The 5616-nt window shown below is 44.2% G+C and overlaps 1 protein-coding gene across 2 annotated transcripts in view; it reads left to right on the top strand.

The window, feature by feature from the left end:
• The first annotated feature begins 1857 nt into the window (after positions 1-1857).
• PBK (PDZ binding kinase) overlaps positions 1858-5616 on the top strand; it is a 31396-nt gene continuing 27637 nt past the window's right edge. For both annotated transcript variants that reach the window (XM_007127868.4, XM_007127869.4), the window contains exon 1: positions 1858-2005. The gene's annotated coding sequence lies outside the window, so the exon portion shown is untranslated. The remainder of the gene's footprint in view (positions 2006-5616) is intronic.

Raw genomic sequence — 5616 nt, 5'->3', positions numbered from 1 at the left:
TAGAAAAGAGGAAAAAAAAGTTAATATCCTTTTTTTTTCTCCTTTAAACTAGGCTCAAAAGAGGAGGCCCTGAATGGAGCAGAAGCTGGAGTTTATGCCATAAAAAGGTGAGGATGCAGATGTTCCTTTGGGCATAACCAGCCAAGAGTCAAATACAGAGCTTGGGTCTCTTTTGCCTAAGCCAAGAAATCCAGGCTATTTACTCACTGGGAGAAATAACCCGTTCAGGTTGGAAGCTGTTTCCCATGACAACTGACTGGTATGCAAGATTTTGAGATTAGTGGTTACATTTCATAGGCAATAACATTAAGCTTGTGAAGTTCAGATGTTTCTTCAGATAGTCTCTGGAGGTACTTTTGTAGTTACAAGATGGGGAACAGGATGGTTATAAGCCTTTACCCAAGGGCCTTCATTCCTGTGAATATTTTCTGCCTCATCTTACACCTGTGTCAATAGCCTCATCTCCCTAGAGTTACTTTGCACAGGCAGCGGTTAATTAAGAAGCTCTAAGCCTCTGGCTTTAGGCAGGACTTTATTAGCCATAAGAATAGAAAACAGGGCTTCCCTGGTGGCGCAGTGGTTGAGAATCCGCCTGCCGATGCAGGGGATACGGGTTCGTGCCCCGGTCCAGGAAGATCCCACGTGCCGCGGAGCGGCTGGGCCCGTGGGCCATGGCCGCTGAGCCTGCGCGTCCGGAGCCTGTGCTCCGCAACGGGAGAGCCCACAACAGTGAGAGGCCCGCGTACCACACACACACGCACACAAAAAAGAATAGAAAACAGAGGGCTTGTAAAAATGTAGAACTTAATAAAAAGCATAAAAAATTATAGGTATTTTTTTTTCAAAAGACGATGAGGTCTATACTATGCCTCCGCAAAAAAAATAATTAGAATGAGAATAGAGGGAAGGTGCAATGAGACCATCTCTGTTTAGGAGAGGGTGGCCAAAAATGGGAAGGCCCTGGAGGTGGAAGGGTGTGTATGTGTGTGTAAGATGGAAGACATTTTGAACACATTTGTTAAAGAGGAAGTCCAGGTTTAACATGGGTTCAAGTCCTGGCTCAACCATTCATTAGCTCTGTGACTTTAGGCAAATTACTTAACCTCTCTGAGCCATAGTTTCCTCATTTGAAATAACAATGTGGTTTACGATCATAGTAACCTACATCACAGTCTGTTTTGTATTGTGTTGTGTTGTGTGTGTGTTTCTTAGGGTACTTCCCCGCCCTTCCCCCATTCCCCCACCGCATAGATTCTAAGCTCCTCCTGAGCAGGAGGGGTTTCTGTGACTTGATCGTCTTGTGTGTCTCTTTTAGTGACTACTATAGTATATCCTCTACAGTGGGCATTCAATACACACCTGGCATATAGTAGGTGCTCTCTAAATATTTGCTGTGAAATGAATGTGGTGATTTTAAGAGTTAGCAAAATTTCTGAATATCTATTTTTCGTCTCAGCCAAAAATGATTGCTACTCGAGGCTAATCAATTTTTAGGTACAGTGTTTAGAGGCCAAATAAATCTGTAATAAAAATGCATGTAATAACCATTACACATTCTGGGCGCAGTGTTCGTAATTGGGGAAGAAGTTCAGCCTAAATACAGGCATATGTTTTCTTTTTAACTAGAGTTGTCCCTCTGAAGGGCTGACAGTGACTATAAAAATCAGTTTGTCCTTTGCTGCGCTTCTCTTACTTTAATTTGGCTTCAAATCATCCCAATTAGGTAGTAAAAGGGATCGCTAAGCAAAATGGAAAGAGCAAAACAAAAAAGTAACGGCGAATACGGCTTGGTGTGTCCTTCGCGCCACCCCGTAGTTCTCGGCAGACGTAAGGGCGGTGCGCGCGCTTTTGAAAGCCGGGCGGGTTCCCATCGCAACGACAGTTGCTGAGTGCTTGTGTTGGCAGTTGGGACGTCGAGGCCGTCGTGGCGTGTTGTCGGGGGCCACTCGGGACCAATTTTCAAGACAGCTTTGGCTTGGACGTCTCGTCCCACCGCGCGGCTCCGGTAAGGGGAGCTTTTGCGGGTTCTTTCCGCGCGTGGGCCTGGCCGGGGGTCGCCCCACCCCGAGTCGAGGCCTCTGCGTTTGCTTTCCTGACAGCTGGGGGCCTGGAAGGCAGGTGGAAGACGTTGGGAATATGGCGTTGAACTGGGAGTTATCTTAGGAATCGTTTTGGCGACCCGAGTGCGCATCTGCATAATGGGGTTAGGTGGGGATTTCCAGAAAGAAATTACCCTTTTCTCGAATCAGAGCTTGACAGTTGTACTTCGTATGGAAGCTCCGTAGAAGACGGTGGTTAGACAGATATGGGAAGCCCTGCTCTAGCAAGCTGCCATTGTTTTACAAAGGGATACCGTGAGCCCCGGAGCGGGTGGAAGAAGGATTTTAACAGCCTGCGTCTGTAAGCTCTTGGGTCCGAGGATAAACAGTGGGTGTCTTTACCTCCGGGAATCCTACTGAGGGTGTCAGGTGTAAAGCACCTTAGAAATAATGTGATCAGAACTTTCCCGTTCTTTTTCATTCTACTTTTTTTGTCTATTTTGTTCTCTTTTCTCAGTTATCTTTACTTTTTCTCCCGTTCTTTATTTTTCTCCCCTCTTTCTGCTGCCTAGCTACACTTTAGCTTTGCCAGTAGTATCCAGTATTGGTTTAGTCCTAGGGTCCAAAAGTTGCTGACATCTGATCTAGTAGACCTGTTGATTAGCTTGCTGTCCACTTTTTAGTATTGCTTCTCAGACAGTACTTGACTTTTTAAAAATACCCTAGGTATTCGACAAACTATGAAATTCTGCCAACAGTCATATTACTCTCATTTGTAATGTATCATCATCTAAAATATTTACAATTTTATGCTTCCTAAGAACTTTTTGATTTAGATTAGTATGGTAATTTAGCAGTATATATATATATATGTATATATATATGTATATATATATATATACATATATATATATATAACGTGTACGTACAATATATACAGAATCTGAAACAGAGTTAGGGCCAGTGGCCAGAAGCCATTTATCAGTAGAGTAAGGCCTAAACTGTGTAGTAGTGAAAAAAGTTGCCTCAGACATCTGTGAAATGGATAGGATACATTTAGGTGCAAGGAGGTTGGAGTAGAAGGTGGGACTGAGTCCTAGAGTGTCCTAGAATGTAATGAAATGTTAAAAGGCTTCTGTTTAAACTTAGGTTTTTTAAAATTTTTTTAATTATTCATTTTATTTTTGGCTGCGTTGGGTCCTCGTTGCTGCGCGTGGGCTTTCTCTAGTTGCGGCGAGCGGGGGCTACTCTTGATTGCGGTGCGCGGGCTTCTCATTGCGGTGGCTTCTCTTGTTGCGGAGCACGGGCTCTAGGCGCACGGGCTTCAGTAGTTGTGGCACGCGGGCTTCAGTAGTTGTGGCTCGCAGGCTCTAGAGCGCAGCCTCAGTCGTTGTGGCTCACGAGCTTAGTTGCCCTGCCTCATGTGGGATCTCCCCAGACCGGGGCTCGAACCTGTGTCCCCTGCATTGGCAGGAGGATTCTTAACCACTGCACCACCAGGGAAGTCCAACTTAGGTGTTTTTAATTGAAGGGAGGTTTCATTTTTAACACTCGTGCTGCTTCTAACTATTGTTACCGACTCGGGTCCTTGAACTCTTTTATCAATAGAAATTGATAAGAGGCCAGATAAGGAATTCAGACAAGGCTTTATTGGGACTCATGCTGTAGCATGAGGGAGCAAAAACAAGTAACAGGTGCCCCTGCTCGCTCCCTGAGGAGGGTGGGCTGGTTCCTTAAATAGGGTGAGCTTGGGGGCGGATGGGTGGGTGGGGCAAGAGGCGTGGCTTAGGTGGTCTGCCCACCCCCTTGGCGGTGCTGTGTGCAGGGATCATGCACAGTACCCTGCTTTTGCTCTTGGCACCTCAGAAGTGGCAGTTGGTTTGTGGCCTTTTGGTATCTTATTGGTCATAATTGCCCCAGGTTCAAGTGCAAGCACTCCGGTAAAAGATCCAGGTCCCAGTCTATCTCAATATCAAATCTGCCTTATGCTGAGGGGGGAAAGGCAGTGAGACATAGAAGGCAGTAAGATTTCCAGGATACCATTCTTTCCGGGCTTATTTGCATCCTGCTTTTCTGGCCCCTTCTCAGGCTACTTTGTTTGTTTTTCATTTCTCAAGTTGAGATTCCTCAGAGCTCTCAGTTTTCTATCTATACGTACTTCCTAGGTGATTTTATCCAGTCTCTTGGCTTTAATACCATATACATTCTGATATCCCACAAATACACATCTTCAGCTTAGATTCCAGACCGATATCCAGCTGTCTATTTCACATTTCTACTTGGACGTCAGACTCAGGCATTCAGAATTGGTTTTCTGATCTCAGTAGTGGCACCTCTGTTCTTTCAGTTGCTCAGTCTGAAAACCTGGAGCTATCTTTGACTTTTCTCTCATTCCTAACAACAAACCAAACATTAGCAAATCCTGCTGGTTCCAGATTCAGAACAGCCAGAACCCAACCGTTTCTCACCGTCTCTACTGCTACTATCCTGATCCAAGCCACCATTATCTCTCCTGATTATTGAAATAGCCGTCTTATTGGTCCGATTGCCTCTGCCCTTGTTCTCTTCAGTTAATCAACACAAGCCATAGTGATCCTGGTGAAACATAAGATGGAGTATATCACTTCACCTCCTCTGCTCAAAACCCTCTAATAGCTTCCCGTTTCTCACTAAAAGCTGAAATCCTTATTGTGACTAAAGCTCTCTAAATAAAAGCCAAAGGTGTTATGGCCACCGTGCGCTACTTGATTTGCTATCCTCCATCCCCAAACTTTGACTTCATTTCCTTCTCCCTCTTGCTAGCTCTGCCCGCTTAGCTTTTCCTTGAACATTTCTGCCTCAGGACCTTTGGGTTCATTACTTCCTCTGTCCAGCAGACTTCCCCTAGGTATTTGCTTGGGCTAGCTCCCTCACTTCCTTCAAATGACACCTCCTCAAAGAGACCTCCCTTGACTACCCTAACACAGATTTCAAGCCCTTTTGTCTCCCTTCACTTGGTGTATGTTTCCCCTGACTATATATCATCATCTTATATATTTATCTGACTATTTGTTTGGGTCTTGTTCTCTGCTGTGTCTCCAGTATCTAGAACAGTACCTGGTGCATGGTACATGCTACATAAGTATAAGTTGACTGAATGAATGAAGATTAGCTTCCCACAGGTAGAGAGAAGTCTTAGAAACTCATTGAGATGCTCCCTCACAACTTCCTGGGAGGAGAGATGGAGATGGAAAAAGGGGAATCAGAATCTCACGGGGGAAATTATTTCCAAGGTAGAAATACCTCCTGAACCCACTCTGTTAAAAATAGTTTATCCTTTCCCAAAGATGTGAAACTTGTTCCAGAAAAACTTGTTCCTTCCTTTCAGTTGAATGTCTCTTGATTAAGTTAGTATATTTGGCATGAAAAGGGGATTGTTGGTGTTCTGAATTCAGGCAAATCTGAAGACAGTGGTGATTGTAGCTACATTTAAAAAAATGAATAGGCTTCATATTAATAGACAAAGCAGAGCCTTTGAGCGATTTTTTTTTTATTAGCACAGAGTTTTTTTTTTTTTTTTTTTTTTTTTTTTTTTTTT

This window comes from Physeter macrocephalus, chromosome 9 (genome assembly GCF_002837175.3).
Source record: "Physeter macrocephalus isolate SW-GA chromosome 9, ASM283717v5, whole genome shotgun sequence".
Classification (NCBI taxonomy): Eukaryota; Metazoa; Chordata; class Mammalia; order Artiodactyla; family Physeteridae; genus Physeter; species Physeter macrocephalus.
This window is presented reverse-complemented; position numbering and strand designations above follow the sequence as displayed.